Here is a 16,915-nt window from a genome sequence, read left to right on the forward strand (position 1 = left end):
GGGACAAAATGAATAACTTTATAGTGAGAGATGGCATCCAGATAAAACTAAATAGATCTTAATAACTATAATGAAACATGGGACTTGTTAACTTTATCTGAGACTGAGTGGGAAGTTAGATAACATCCCCCAAATTTAGGTATTGAAACCTATTTGGGAATAGGATCAAAAAAGAAGTGAGAGAGGCTAAATGGGGTCATGAAGGAGGGTCTCTGAGGACACATTAGAAGGCATCCATCTGTGGGCTATTGATGATAGCCCTCACCAGGAGCTGAACCAACTGATAATCCTTGATCTTGGACTTTTAGCTTCCACAACCATGAGAAATAAATGTCTCTTCTGTTTAACTACCCAGCCTGTGGTGTTTTGTTATGTCAGCCCAAACCAACTAACACAGTGATGTCCATGCTTACAAAATAAAATAATCACGTTTACTCTGTCTAATTAATCATTGTACTTAAGGTACAAAAGAAGATGAACATCAGTAGAGCAAATGTAATAATAATAATTCATAACTATGCCATATCTCTAAGAATGGGGCACATGATGTTAATTCCTTGCAAAAGACACTGATAACTGCAGCTGACTTTGCTTTAGAAAATTTTAGCTTTAAAATTACAGGGAATGATAGTTCATGTCCAAAGGCCATCAGTGTTTGCACATTTGCAACAGGTAACAACATGGTTAGGGTATGAATACCGACCCACAGTATTTAATGAAAGTGGAGGATAAACCAAGCAAACAACTAGTAGATAACGACAATAATAATATAAAGTGGTGATTATTGAGTACTTGAATGGTGCCAGGTGCTCTCTACACACCTCACATGTATCATTTCATTAATCTTTATACAACCCTATTAGGTGCTATTATGAATCCCCCCCACTCCCTCCCCCCTTTTTTTTTAATACAATGGAACAGAGGCAAGTTGAGCATCAGTAACTGTTCACAGTCACATAGCTGTAACAGAAATGAGGACTTGTGGTGAATGAGAAGGAGCAGTGGAACTCCATAAATCCCACAAGTAACCATTCTTGTAGGGTAAAAATCGTACATTTTTATAAGCTTCAGTTGAAAAGTTGCACTGGACCAATGTATCTTACAGAAGGAAGAGATTTAAGGCACAACGTATCAGAATTTTTACTCAATGAAAACATTCTTCTGGCATGAGTGAGGCCCTGGGTTCGATCATCAGCACCGCATATAAATAAATAAATAAACAAACAACTAAATAAATAAAAGGTCCATTGACAACTAAAAAAATATTAAAAACAACAACAAAACAAAACCTTCTTTTCAGAGCTGCTCGGGGTGGGGGGGGGCGGTCATCCAAGCTTATGATGAATATTCCTGGTATGACAGTAGCTTCCTGCTTTCCATGGACACCTTTTCCAAGGTATAGAGCACTCAATATTACAGAATTCCTCTGGATGTTGAGCTCACTTCTATCTATAACTTAATTTGCTACTATTCTCATTTGAAAGCTGACATTTATTGAGCACCTGCTGTGTTACCCTAAAGAGCATTTGTGACATTTTCCTATCAATCACCCCAGTGACTATCAACAGTCCCACTTTACAGATGGGGACCCTGAGGCTGAGAAAGTTTAAAACACATGACCGGTGGTTTATATCTCAAAGTATGTGGATAATGAAAATACAAATGTTCTATAGCCAATGTAGCTATCCTAGGCCCCCAACTTCTGCTTGTCTTCCTGGAATAGCAGACAGAAGCATCCTCCTATTTTCATGTGAGTGTCCTTAAAGATAACACTTATTTTCTTTTTTTGATATAAAAGGTCATATTTATTTTTAAAATTAGTGCCCATTATTTTAGAAATTGTGTCTCTCCAAGCCAAATATTTTGGTTATATCCTGCAGGTTTCCAACACCATTTCATCCTAATCCTTCCCTGAATGTTTTAGCTATATTTAAAGCATTAGCTAAATTTTGGAAATAATATTCTGCATGTTATATTACATTAGAATGTTGTCCCCCTTAGTTTAAACATTTTATTTTTTACAATTCTCACTTAAGATGGTATTCATTGTCACAAATAAACAGTTTAGATAATCAAAATGTGCCCAATATATACATTGTTAGAAGATAAAAAGGAGTAATAATATAAATGATCTGTTGATCAAACAGATTGATCAAACTTTTGTGCTAATATATATCTTGATTTATTTCCTGAGTACTTTTTTCTCATTTTCATAAACTCTGCATTTGTACTATGTTGATTTTTGTGAATCATGCTTTTCTTTCTTAGCTCCGAGAGCATAAACATATTATCAATACTTAAGATTCTTTGTGATTATGATTTGAATGGGTCTATGATATTCCATTGATTAGCCAACTTTACTAGTCCTTTAGTTATCATCTTTATAGAGCAATCCTATGTTAATTATAAATGATTGGGTGATAAATATCTTTGAAAATATTTTATTATCCTTTTCCTTATATTCTAAATTGTTTAAGGAAAAATTTTCAGAAGTAAGATTTCTAAACTGCAAGTATTTGAAAAATATAAAATCATTATAGCCAGTTTTTCTCTGTCCCTCAGTCTCTATATATGTACACACATTCACATACTCTTGTTTATATTTTTTGAATTTGGTGTTTTATTCGAAGGATTTGTTGTATTCTTCTACATATAAATAACTTCTAAAACCAGATGCTTTCCTACAATCACTATTGACACTGACCAGTTCTGATATTGTTTGGCCATGTTTTTATACTGTTGAACTTGATTTTTATTGATTTCTGATCAGCCAAAACTGCTAATATATGTAATTGTCTGCTCTCTTCCTTTCTAGACCTATCTAATTTTATTTATAGGAAGAATCTGCCTGCAATGTATTACTTCAACCTTCTCAAATATCTTATTTTACCATTCAACACCTTATTCAAATTATTCCATCTACCCCCAAACCCTAGTATCCCTGAAAAAAATCCTGTTTTTCAAAGCCATTTTCAAACACCACCACCTTCCTGAAGCCTTCTTTCTTATACCCAGGTATGCCTTGTCCATCTTTCCTTTTTGCCCTTGTTGTTTAAACCAGCATTGCTGCTGCTTCATGCTGTATTATGTCTACTTCTGTTTATGTCTAGACTAGGGGATCCTTAAGTTCTGGAATCACAAATACACATGGTTCAGTTGTGAGCATCTAAGCTCATTTTGAATGAAAATATTAAGGCTTTTAGTAGATGCTTAAAATATGTGTTTATGGGGTGAAGAAAACATTCATGTTTTCAAAGTCACATTTCAGAAATTAATTATGACCAGTAGAGGGTGTTATGGAAATGTTGACCATAGCTTGATAACCAGACCTTGCTGAATTATCAAGACAGTTCTCCCTTTGAGTGCTTCAGTATCATTAGCCCAAGCAGGGGTGACTGGAGAATGGGGTACTGAAAGATAGGAGAAAGAGAAGCTGGGTAAAGCCACTTTGTGGAAGGCTTTGCATAATGTGCTAAGTGGGTTGTTAAGAAATTGATGGCTTTTAAATGTCATGAACACATATGAAATGCTACATGATGTTGTTTTGAAGAGGTAGTTATGATAGCTTGCTGTTGCAGACAAATTTCATATTGCTGGAAGAAACAGGATAAGCAGAATTCATAAACTAACATGAGAAAAAAAAAGCAGAGCGTAGGAAGTATATGTATCAAGTGGACAGCATTTTTAAAGTTAAGAAGCATGCATAAAATGGAGATATTTTGAATTAACTCATAATTCTGTGGTGTTTTTTGACTATATCAACGGGAATGCCTATAATGAGATACTAAAAGGTCTAAAACTGAATGAGTTAAGGAACCCAAAACAGGCAGAAGAGGAAGAACATCAGATCAGAGACCCACCAAGTGTTTTATTTAGTTAACATTTTAGATTTGTTGTTGTTTCACATTATCATGAACTATCTACTCATTACTACTCTTTGCCATGACCTGCCTGGCTCTTCATTCAGTAACTGGTGAGGGGTAATGGGGGATTAAGAAAAACACAGAAACATTTAGAGAGAAGGGTGGGATCAGGTGGGTACTGTCCTCTGATGGAAGAACATTGACTCAGAGCTGGCTCCCACACGTTTATTATATAGGTTTTATCATCAAAAGGTTATTTGTGAGAAAGTTCCTGGAAAGCAGCAGACTTGAAGGTCACAGCACAGGCAAGACAGTATGGGTATCTTGCTATTTTCAGAATCTTCTATTCCTAGGAGACAGTGTCTATGACTCAAGGTTAAAACTAACATTTCTGGACATTTCCCCAGAGAGACCAAGGGCCAACATGCCATAGCAAATGGGGAAAGTTAACCCTATACTTTTGCACAGGGTCATGTTCACCCGATGCTCTCTAAGGGGAAATTCTAGTGCAAGAGCACCACAAACACATGGTAATCAGACTTTTTGATTCACAGCAACACTCCCCACAACTCTTCAATGTACTAACCACATACCTGGCTGTTCAGAACATTCAGGGCCCAACCTGCTAAGAAATATGCAACACGGCCTACTTCAAAGGGTAAAGAACATCAAAGTCAGTTGGTATGATGAAAGATATCTCCATAGCAGCAACTATTTTGAGAACAGATACTGAAGGGTGGGTTGATATTTGAATCATTCTATCAATTCCATGTCAAATTTATGTAAGTCAGTTTTCCACACTATTCCAGGATCAATTATGTAAAGAATCAGAAGCTTGCAACTTATACCACCAACTTAGGAAAATAAGCATTTAAGTGCATGTTGCAACATGGGAGGGGTTACAAAGAGATAAGAGGATGTGATCTCCACCCCTAGAGATGTTTCTAGTCTTTTTAAAAAAACTCTTTTTTTCTTTTAATATATTTTTAGTTGTCAATGGACCTTTATTTTATTTATTTATATGCAGTGCTGAGAATTAAACCCAGGGCCTCACCCATGCTAGGCAAGTGCTCTACCACTGAGCCACAACCCCAGCTCAGGTTTCCAGTCTTTATATTTTACATGTAGATAACACACCCAATTTATCATAGTACAGTCAAGCATTGAGTGGTAAAATTTGTAGAGGTGTCCTTGTGAAAACAGAAGTTCAAAGATCAGTAGGACAAAAATAGGGCTGGTAATTGTACTCCTTTACCCTAACTTATAAAAATGGACATTAGAGTAGAGTTGCCAGCATCTGGGTTGAGGGAAAGTAAAAGAAGAGTTGGTCAAAGAATGCAAAGTTTCGGTTATGCAGAAAGACGAAGCATGGTCGATTGGATGCACAGCATGGTAAGTATAGTCAACCTTACTGTATTCTGTATTTGAAATTTGCTAGTAGAGTAGATTTTACACATTGTCATTGCAAATAAAAATTTGTAGCTATTAAAAAAAAAGAAAAAAATTCTGTCTCTTTAGATTCCAAAATATGCTCCTGCTAAAACACAACACAGCAATATTATTCTCCCATTTTTCAGGAGGATATTCGATTCTCAATTTTAAAATCTGTGCATATTTTTTTCTTGTAGTTTTGGTACCTAAAATTTCTTGTCAAGATTAGAATCAAATGAAAAGTATCACACATTAGTACAAAATTATATAGCAGGGTATTTTAAACTTATTATATTTATCTCATGATGTCTTCAAAGAGCATTGGGGATCTTTCACCTAAAGAAAATTAAATGCAACCACATTGTATGGTGCAGTTAATTGAAGATTAATCATCTTTTTAAAAAAGATGTTTTTGAGTAAACCTTATTTTCCTTTTATAGAGGAGATTGAGTTTTTGTGCTGTGATGACACTGTGGGGGTGAGCAGATTATTGGGTGAAACAATTTCTACGTTGCATGTGGACATATTTAGTTCCATTCACCCCATTTGATATTCTATTATGAAAGGAGACTTGGATGGCATAGTTTCACCCATGCATTTGGTATTTGAAGAAGTTAATGGGCAATCTAAAAGACTTGTGCTTGTGGTGATTGTAGTTCCTAAGCTACAAGGATAGATAAACCAGAAGAATCTTAATAATGGCAATGATGAGACTTTTCCTTAGAAAGGATGAGGATGCTTTCATCCAGTCTGTATGGATATGCATGCACAAATGAAGACACCCACTGCCCTCTCATTGCATTGAACTACGCAGCTGTTTTTCTTTTTTTAAATAGGAAGAACTGAGAAGTATAGACGTTTTCAACATTTTTGTAATTGAGTAACACATTTGTGTTTGTTCACAAGAATTCTAGATTTAGCTCGAGGGTCCTTTCAAAATTATGCTAAATCCTACAATATAATTTAGCCCATTCAGTTAGACCACAGAATTGAAGAGGAGAAATAAAGCATCTCCCTGGGATTGACCAGAAATTCTCACCTCCAGGTGCTGCATTAAGTTCAGATGTGATCAGTAGCCACATCAGGAGAATCAGCAAATTAGAAGAAATATGATCCATCCTAGGAATATATTGTGAGCACCTTAGCTAAGTCACACAGCAATCAACCAATATTGTTCAGGTCTATCACCAGGGATGCCAGCTATTGAAAGTTAGGGTTCAGGCTATAAAATTAGGAAACAGTCTGAAACCTCCCTTACAAAATCCTTTTATTTGTGAAGAGTCCTGTCCTCCACCTTCTCTGTGTTGGCGTCTGAACAGGTGAACTTACCTGGAGAAAAATCATAATAAGTGGGAACTGAATCTCCAGGTAACCCTAAGAGAAGCAAGCCTACTTGTTTCCCTGCAAGACTTCCTGTCTCGTTCTGTGAGATTATTTTATAGTTTCTCTCTTCTAAACAGCAGTGTTCTTTCTCTCTTCCTTTTCCTTCTATTCTGTGCCCATTTCCTGATTGCCCACAAGAAAGAAGCAATGAGGAAAGAGTGCTTTCAGGTTCTCAGCCCCAAACCTGCCAACCTACCCACCTGCACCTAGGCCCTTGGGATCTACTTCCCTCCTGTCACCTCTGTGACTCCTTGTTTCTACCTAACCCACCCCTCTCGGCACTACTTTCCCTCCTCCTACCAACCAAGGTCCATTCCTCTTTTTACCAATCTACTGTTTCATTCACTACACATAGGACCATTCTCCTCACTCTAAAAAACATCTACCATTAAACAAAGCTATTGGAAGTGAATGCCCTCCAGGTATTGTCTCATGCCTATATTTCATTGATGACCTGCATCTTGGCTAAATCCAAAGCTATGTCTTTATCCTTATTTTATTCAGCTTCTCAGAAACTTTTGACCCCATTGAATTTCTCTTTATTGAAATTTTCTATATATTTACTTATACCTATTTGCCTGCTTGTTAAGAGCTAGCACTGTACTGCATAATTCTAGGTCTTCCTGATGCTGTCATATCCCCAGTATCTAGAACAGTACCTGGCATATACTAGAGGCTTAAGTCATATTTCAGCAGTCACAGACTTTTAAAAAAAATCACATGAAATCATACAATCATAAACACTTAAGGGTTTATAAATAAGTCATATTTTGGGAGTCAGAAACTTCTTACCATTATTCTGTCCAGAGCCAGAAGTCTGCCATTTAAATTGATAATTGAGCTTTGGAATCTCTTCATTTCCAAGTGAAATGAATCCTTTCACTATATCCTCTGAATGGCATAGCTGGGAGTGAACACTCTCCAGTTGACTTGGAATGAGTAAGCAAATTATCAGAGGCCACCTGAGTTCCTGTCCTGTGAAAACACAAGAGTAAATTCGATCTGCTTTTGTAAAACTACAACCAAAGATAGTAAACCCCATATTTTCAGGTTCATCTAACAGGCTCCACTTCTGAAGTGCAATGGCCCCTTCATGCAGCTCTTCTATGCCAAGTTCTAACAATGAGAGGAGTGTGAGAGGTACCAGCCACCTGCCACCCCCAGCTCATTCCAAAGGTCTCCTTCCAGCTATTGACCTGAATCATCCCCCTTAGTTTTAGGATGCAGTTAAGAGGTCTGCAGCTCAGAGTAAACTGCAGCTGAGCTGGGAGGCCTCTTTCTTTTGTTTATTTCTTCTTTCAGAACACAAGGAAACTAACACCAGGAATCCATGAAAATAATAGGCTCCTTCCAACCCTGATTCTTTACTCTGAACAAAAAGAAACCACCCATAAGCAACTCTGCCACTGACTGCATTCAGATGAAATGCTTCCTACACAGACCATTATAGACCCCCTCAGGTTGAGGCCCTGATAAACACTAGATCCACAGTTTAAATGAAATCATTTGGCAGCTCAACCACTTGGTGCTTCTCTTTCTGCACATAAATATGCTAGCCTTTAGCTTTCAGGCCATAGAGTGGTGGTAGAGATCTTTATTTCCACCCCTACACATGTTGTTTGGTTCAAGGAATTCATCCACAAAAAGTTTGACTAAGATATATGTTTATAGATGCTTGCAAAGGTATTTGTTCTAGCATTAATGAACCATCTAGGCCATTAGAGGAAGACTGTTGGAATGCTTCAGAAGTAGAGTTTTTGAAGAATATAAATCAAAATACGAAAAATAAATAAATAAGCCAGAACTAATCTTCCCCCCTTCCAAACTTTCTTTCCTTTTGTCTTCGTGTACTTTCCATATTTACTGAAAACTTGTGGATTTGGCTGACTTCAAGGTATATTTATCAGTAGGCACAATAGTCTTCACTGTTGAAAATATTTTACTTCATATATTAAAGAGATATATCAGGAATATATTTTTAAGCAGTGCATTTATAGTGTGACGCTGGTCAGAAGTATTTGGCCAAATTTCCTCCCCTTTCTGAGAGGTTGCCTTCAAAAAGTTAAAAGTTTCTAGGATTGTACAATCCTTTGAATGTCAAAGAAATATTCTGTCTTGTGGCTACCTTCTATTTCAGTTTGTAAGGTAGAAGATGCAATGAACTTATGAATTTCACAAGGATTTTTTTTTCTAAGAGTAAGAAAAAAAATAAGCTTTTCAAAAATTGTATTGGAAAATCCAAAGATCAAAATCATAATTCTGATTAGACTTCCTGACAACCAGAGTTTCATATGGGATCTTTATTTACTGAATATGGACCTGAAACTAGGAGAGTCCCATGTTAGGACCTTCAGCAGGTGTCGATCTAAGTGATGGGATGAGGCCACTTGATGGTTTCAGGCCCACAGAGTGACACATATGACAAAGCAAAGGGAATCGACTGTGCCTGCACATTCCTGCAACCTGTTCTACCTGGGCAGTGAGTTAGCACCTTGGAGCAAAATCCAATAGGGAGCCATTCTTGGCAAAGAGTGGAGGTAAGAAAAAGTAATGCGATTATTCTCTAAAGAAGATGAATCACAAATCTGAGGCCAGATAATATCTTCTCATGTAAAAGAATCTCCCTGGTGACTCAATTTATCCTCAGGATGGTTTTGTCACTCTGAAAAGTGAATCACTTCTTCATCTTGATGAGGAATATACTAGTTTTCAATGATGGCAAAAAGTGATTCCTTCTCAGTTTTTACTTCCAGTAGAATCTACTAAAGATCTAGAAAGTTAAGTTGTTCCCTTTGCTCGCCTCATGTCTATATGTAATGGTAGATTCATTTCAACATGGTACGGAAAGATAAACAGATGGAAAAATACAAAGTGCTCTGTTTATTCTGCCTATTCACTATTATAGAGGCCCTGGAAAGGCTGTCTAGATTGTGGACTCCAGCTGTCCGCCATGGGATGTTGGCAGGACTCCTGGGGGAAGTTAGGGGAAACAGAGTGATTGCTTTAGAACTATATTCATAGCTACTCTCTTGTGTGTGATTGTAATTCAGAACCATTACTCTTGAATTAAAAAAAAAAATTAAAAAATCTTTCTAATGCTTGAACATTGAAAGGGGATGGAAGAAAAGCTAGGGGCTTAATCTTTTAGAGCTGCTGCCATTTTAGAGATGGCAAAACCCTTCATCTCAGTGATAAGCGGTGGAGGATTAAAAATATCAGAGGTGTGACTGTGGTACCTGGTGGCTTAGGGACTAACCCGTTTCTTAGCCTCTTGACTTTAGGAGTTAGCAAATCTCCTTTCTTTTCCACTGAAGGTCTAAGGACTGCATGATAAAGGAAAGCACATTGAAATAGGGGCAGGAAAATAAACTTGAATCTCTTTCTCTATTCACCCCCTGCATAGGGGTTTCTATAAAATTAATTTATTTGAATAAGTGGTTATTGTGGTAAATTCTATGCAAAGGAGTGGTAGAGTGGGTGTTCGTGCAAAAGGAGCACAGTGCACAGATTGAGACTGATCTAGGATCACACCTAAACATTCCAGCTATGAGATATGGGTCAACTGACCCTGTTTATCTCTTGACTTCTTCATTGTTAAAATGGACATGATTCTACCTAAAAGACTCTTGTGACAATTAATTCGACTTCACATGTAATAGCCCATTGCCTGCTAAAAAGAAGCTGCTCTCTTCTTCTTCTTCTAACAATATTAAACAATTCATATTATTCCTAAATTCGATATTTTATGTAGACCTGCATCTGACATGTGGAAGTTGAGAGAAATTTATTTTTTTCAGATATTTGGGTTATACTATTAGTTTTGCAAAATTACACTGTATCATCAAAATGTATAATGTAAATCACCTATTTTTTTACATTAGTGAAAATAGATGAAAACATTATAATATTCTGAAGAAGTATCTCTGCCTTTTCCATTTCTGCTAAAATTTCAACAATTGAATTGCAGACATCTGCAGTAAATGATCTTGATAGTTTGGATTTGTTTTTGGAAATCAACTTTTATTAAATAAAGTTGTAAACAAAGCCCTCAGCTGTCCTGCTGCCGCCACCACATATATGGATGAAAATCAATGTTTCTTTCAAAATTTCCATACATGTCTCAGATAAAATTTGCAACATGTTCACATTCTTCAAATATGACATGGCTGGTTTCAAATTCAGGCCCCAAAGTCAAAATATTGAGGATTTTGCAGTGAGTTATAGTTTAGAAAGATTTCCAGTGGGGAAAAAATGGCAGATAGTATGGTTACAGAAAATCCATAAACTGAATAAAAGTCTGAAATGATTCTTTCTCCCAAGATTGTCAAGAAATGTCCTCAAATTTTACCTTTGGATTTTAAAAAATACATAAATAATAACAGCTGTTAGTCATAGTCCTGTTTTTTTTTTCCTTGTGATGATCTTCTAAACATTTACTGAAGATGTTATATAAGCTATTATTTCAAAGTTTTTACCACTAGCTTTAGATGGTTTGTATTTTGTTGTATAACACAATAGAAAACAATTTTTTTTTTCCTATTCATTCTGGCATGGATGATCTACTTTTCCACCAACAGTAGGAAATAGCATTTATCATGTGAGAATGGTGTTAAGAAGCTATTGCAGGCAGAGTAAGGGAAACAAGATAGGATTAGAAGTCCATGTGCCCAACTGAGTGAAATAAATTCTGCCTCTTCTCCCAAAATTTTGCTTTACACGTCTACTAGGTGACCCTAACACCTGGAAAATAGATGAAAACATTATAATATTCTGAAGAAGTATCTCTGCCTTTTCCATTTCTGCTAAAATTTCAACAATTGAATTGCAGACATCTGCAGTAAATGATCTTGATAGTTTGGTTTTGTTTTTGGAAATCAACTTTTATTAAATAAAGTTGTAAACAAAGCCCTCAGCTGGAACTGCATGCTGATGCTCATCCAGTAACACACCTCTCTCTCCACATACAGCATCCTCTAATCTGAACTCACAACAGCAACTTCTCCAGCCAGGTGATTTCTGTTGAAACACAATTATTTCTTAGATACCAGTGTTCACTTGTGGCCCTTCACTTATTCCCAGTAGATAGACTAGTAAGAAAAGTAGAAAAGCAAACTGCAAATCATAATTAACATGTAGATTGTAGAAAATAATTAACCTTGTGTCTGAAGACTATAAAAGCAGATACAGCGATTTTCCTCTGTGCAAGTCACTTACATCTTCATAAAATACACTGGAATTTTAAGTCGTTTTTGGAAAATGCCATTCATTGTGCAAAGTATATAATTTTATCTTAGTGACTAGCTGGCTATAGCTTGGGGCATATTTGGAATCTTAGGTTTAGTGATACAAAGGGCATATTCCAAATTTGGGTCATATTTTTAAAAATTCTTTTTTGTAGGAGTGAATCTTTTCTCTTTGAAGGAATCTTTAAAAATAGTCTGTTACATATTCTATAATATAATGAATTTGACCTTCTTTTGTGGTTAATCATTTATTCAAATGTCAACATTACTGAGCTAATATTTCCAAGGAGATGGTGTTTGAGGAAGTCAGAATCAGTTTGGGTATATGAAATGCAGGGAAAATTAAAAGAAAAATTTCAGTATGTACATCGTAGTCTAGCACACCCGGCCAAAGCCCAGAAGGAAGGGCTGCTCAGCTTGGCTGAGAAAACTTATTAAGTTTAGGAAGGTCCCTCAAATTCATTGAACTCTTGTCATTTACATTTCTTCTGGATCAGAGGTTTCTAACCCTAATTGATACCCATGAAATCAGTCCTACTGGGACTGGTGCTGTGTCTAAGCATTCACTTCCTGAAAGAAACTCAGAGGTAAACTCAAAGAACTGGGAGAATATACACAGTTTTAAGCCCAAATTCCCTAATTAGAGACTCTAATAGGTACAAATTTCTGAGCCCTTTTGGGGGAGAGGCAGCTAACAGTATTTCAGATTGTTTCACATGATTTTTACATAGCAAAGCCAGCATTAAGCCGTTTATTTGCAAAGTATGCTTTGTCCAACTCTAGTGACCATGGTACCATTACTTGCTTATGGAGCCCAAACACTTTTGAATAAGTTGACTACATCAAAGATACCAATATTAAATGAACATATACCATTTTTTTTCTACTCATTGGTATTAATTCTATTACTTGGGGTTATGGGAAATAAATCTAATTCCTTATTGTATGTAGTAGCTCTTAAACTATTATCAGCAATGGCAAGACTCCCATTTCAGCCTCTTCTTTCTCTAAATGTTCCTCATTCTTCAGTCTGCATGTAACTTGGCTTAAAATCTTGAGCTTTCTTCTAGTTCTGAGTTTACCTGTGAGGTTTCTCAGGAAATAAAGGCTCAGATCCAGCATAAATCCGATTAGGACAGAGTTTACATGTGCCATCTCAGAACTCTCCTACTCAGGACCTATTGCTCTACTGTCATTGACTTGAAATTCATAATAATTTTTAAATAAATTTCCATTTTGCATAACCACTCAAATGTAATGAGCAACCCTGTGCCTCAGCTCTGGTATGATCTAGTTGTATAAATAGTTCACTTCCCCCGTTCTCTGTACTAAGGTAGCCTGAGTATCTGTTATCTACTTCAACAGCCCACATTACTCTTTAGCTTGAATTCTATACACTGCCCAAAGAAACCCTGAGGTCTTATTCTACTACGCACCTACATCTCCTTAATGAGGATTTTTTAAAAATCGTTAGAGACAAATATGAAAATTTAAATTTATTGAATTTAAGCATCATCTTTGAAGAGTTGTCCCATGATTTCAGACTATTGAGATCTTATTAGGTTTTGATTGTTTTATCCATCATTTTTGTTATCCTTTTTAATTGCATGCCACTAAAAGACACTCATAACACAACGTTATAAAGCAATGGAAAAACATAATCGGAAACATTTACAAGGATGAGAGGAATAATGGTTTCAATAAATGTGATCTAATTGTTGTGGTTGTTTTAAAGCCATTTGTCTCTGATTTCAATAGTGAGGCCATGATGGTCTTTCCCCTTCTTGCCTAGAAATACAATTCATGGTCCTTCTTGTCATTGTGAGTTGGGATATGGAACTGCTTAGTTGTAATGAGGACCTCTGCTGAAAGAAAACACATTCCTAAAGCTATATTCAGTAAAAGCTCACCTCAGAGGAGTTGTAATGGAATGTACAAATTGAAAATGCAGGGTTTCTATCTACCACAGCTATGAGGTACTTTTGGTATAGATCCTTCTTCTGGTAACCATTTCTCTTCATTAGTGTCTTGGCATTGTGAGAAAAAAGATATCTGAGGAAGCTGTAAGAGATCTACAGGTGCATGACCACATATAATAAATGATTTCTGACTCAAACAATTATTTCTTGTATACCATGTTCATTATGGAATGTTTTACGAAAAGTTTCTTGTTGGGACTGGGGTTGTGGCTCAGTGGTACTGTGCTTGCCTAGCATGTGTGAGGCACTGGGATGGATCCTCAGCACCACATAAAAATAAATAAACAAAATAAAGGCATTCTGTCCATATGCAACTAAAAAAAAATTTTTTTTAAGTAACTTGTCCAGTTAGGATGATGATGCTTTTGATCTCTACCATCTTTATGGTCAAATGACAAAATCTGAATTAGTTTTCTCATCTACTAGATAAAACCATTAGGTTGAATTAAACAGTAGCCTGATTAGCTGTTGTCTTATTTAGATTTTTTTAAAAATATATATTTGAATACTTTAACCATATCACAATTTAATCTGAGCAATTATTCACTCAGAAATACAGGAAAGAACTCCTCACTAGCCAAGAAACATGATATTATATTTGGGTCATCCCCACCCATATAAAGCTATATTCATGACAAAAGTCTGTTACTCAACATGCTTTGTGAGTTTTCTTTTTGTGCCGTAACAGATCCAAGAATGAGCTCACAGCAAGACCAGTGCACTGGTAGGAGCACCTACTTCTAGTCGCTGGGCTGGGATACCTTGTTAATTGGCTTTAGATCTATTATTTACTCATCATCTCTGAAGTATAGGGGATATCATGGCCCATCACTGAAGTCTCTTTAATCTCCAACATTGTACACATCTGTAAATTTGTGAAATGCCTCCAGAGAGAGGGGACAGTATAAATGATTTATATTATTGATTCACTCCACAAGAAGGGCTGAGCTCAGAAATATGAAAGCAATTTTCCTATTACGGTTCCGTAGTCTGAAAGAACTACACTACTTGGATCTCAACAAGAGCTTCATTGCAGTGAAAATGACACTTTTAAAAGCTCATATAGGAAATGTGTTCACATGTGGGTATGCCTAGATCTACACATTCACTCATTCATTTTCCCAAAATTATTGAGCATATACTTTTTATCAGGTATTATTCTAGATGCTGAGAATACAGAAAAGAACAGCAAGGACTATGCCTTTATGGGCTTATGCTATAGGAAGCAAAGGAGAGAGATAAGCAAGACAACGGGGTAAAATAAACTGGGTGTTAAGTAGTGATAAAAATACTGTACTAAAGACAAGTTGAAAAGTTAAGCTGCAAAAGAATGTGAAAGGCCTATGAAAGGGAGTTTCATTTTAAATATTGTGGTCAGAGAAGTGTCCCTAATGAAGATTTTACAAGAAGGTGCAAGCCTTGAGGATTTCTAGAGGGAGGATGCCCTAGGCAGAGCCAATAGCGAGTGCAAGTTCTTAAGGGGGGATCTCACTTGTGTTGGAGAAAGAGCAGTCAGGTGAGCATGAATGGAGGTGAGTGAGCCAGGAAGAGAGGAAATTGAGGTGGAGAGATAACGGGAAGCCCTGTGGCCTTAAGGTCCTGTTGACCACTTTAGGGTTTAAGTTATTTACTCTGAGTGAGCAACTTTAGGAGATGTATTGTGTGATGGGATTCCTCTGGCCACCGTACTGAGAATAGCCTGTATGGAGGAGCAGAAGCAGCAGATCTGGTAGGGGGCTACTGAACGATATTCCACCATCAGACATCACACTTCTTACAGTTATTCACAGAGAGCTGCTTTCTATGCTGTCTGTAGCCTGGTCTTCTCTCTTCAATTCTTCACTCATTTACAGCTATGATATAACTATTTAGTACAAAATGCTAAGTGCTTAATTCTTGTTGTACATTGAAGTTATGTGGTTCTAATTTTTAAAATACCCATGCCTGTTGGGACCCCCAAAGTTTACTACCTTTGCTAACTTCATACAGCCATGACAATCCAATTCTATTAAACAAAGGCCATGGAACACCTATTTTGGGTCCAGGTACTGTTCTTGATACTTAGGATTCGTTGGTGAACAAGAGAGACACACATCTCTGTCCTCATGGAGTTACATTTTAAAAGATAAAAGACAGAAGTAATTGGCATAATAAACAAATGATAGAGCTTATTAGAAGATTATAAGTATAGTGCAAAAGAGAAAATACAGACCGTATAAAGGGGATAGGGTAAGCCTTGGTGTTAGTGGAATATTTTGGTTTAGACTTTGCAAGAAAAAATGAGATTCAGGCAGAACTGAGGAAGTCTGAATATTATGCATGGGGAATTGTGGTATATGAATATTCCAGGCACAGGAAACATGCAGAGACAAGCAACAGGCAGCTCAAAGCTTGAAGTCAGAAACAGGACTGTCATGGTCAAAGCACATCAAGGTGATCAGTATGTTGAGGGCAGAGCCATCAGTGGAGAATTAGCTGGGCATGAGCTATGAATTGAAATGAGGCCAGATCCTGTAGGGGCCTAAAGCCTATTGGAAAGTCTTTGGATTTTGCTTCATATGAAATGAAAAGCCAGACGAAAAACAGGATCTCCTCCTAACATGCTTGATCAGTTCCAGCGTATCCTTCTGACTTTGCTATGCTGTTCTAGAATACAAGGCGGCGGACTCATTTTCCCTTTATAAGACACTGTGTGGTGACTGCTTGGGATATTCTGCAGCAGCACATGTAGAGGCTAAATTTGGGATTCATGGGCAGGGGCTCAGTAATGCTTTGCAAAGGGACAAAATGTGCAAAAAATGATGCCTCACATTTTCTTATCGCGGCCTGATACAAATCTCATAATGGAAAGCTATATTTGGGGGCCATTACTTGGTACAATTACAAAGATTACCTACTAAGAAATTTGCATTTACTTGTGTACCTGCCAATTTAACATACACTATTTTAGTTAGATTTATGGGGGGGGGGTCTCACTAAATGACCCCACGTCTCCTGACTCGAAAGGAGTACTACT

The 16,915-nt window shown here is 36.8% G+C and overlaps 1 protein-coding gene across 3 annotated transcripts in view; it reads left to right on the plus strand.

The window, feature by feature from the left end:
• Dcc (DCC netrin 1 receptor) overlaps positions 1-16,915 on the plus strand; it is a 1,097,715-nt gene that overhangs the window by 434,119 nt on the left and 646,681 nt on the right. The gene's annotated exons all lie outside the window — the stretch shown is intronic.

This window comes from Marmota monax, unplaced genomic scaffold, assembly GCF_021218885.2.
Source record: "Marmota monax isolate L192 unplaced genomic scaffold, Marmota_monax_Labrador192_F-V1.1 WCK01_AAM20220418_F8-fsc00088, whole genome shotgun sequence".
Classification (NCBI taxonomy): domain Eukaryota; kingdom Metazoa; phylum Chordata; class Mammalia; order Rodentia; family Sciuridae; genus Marmota; species Marmota monax.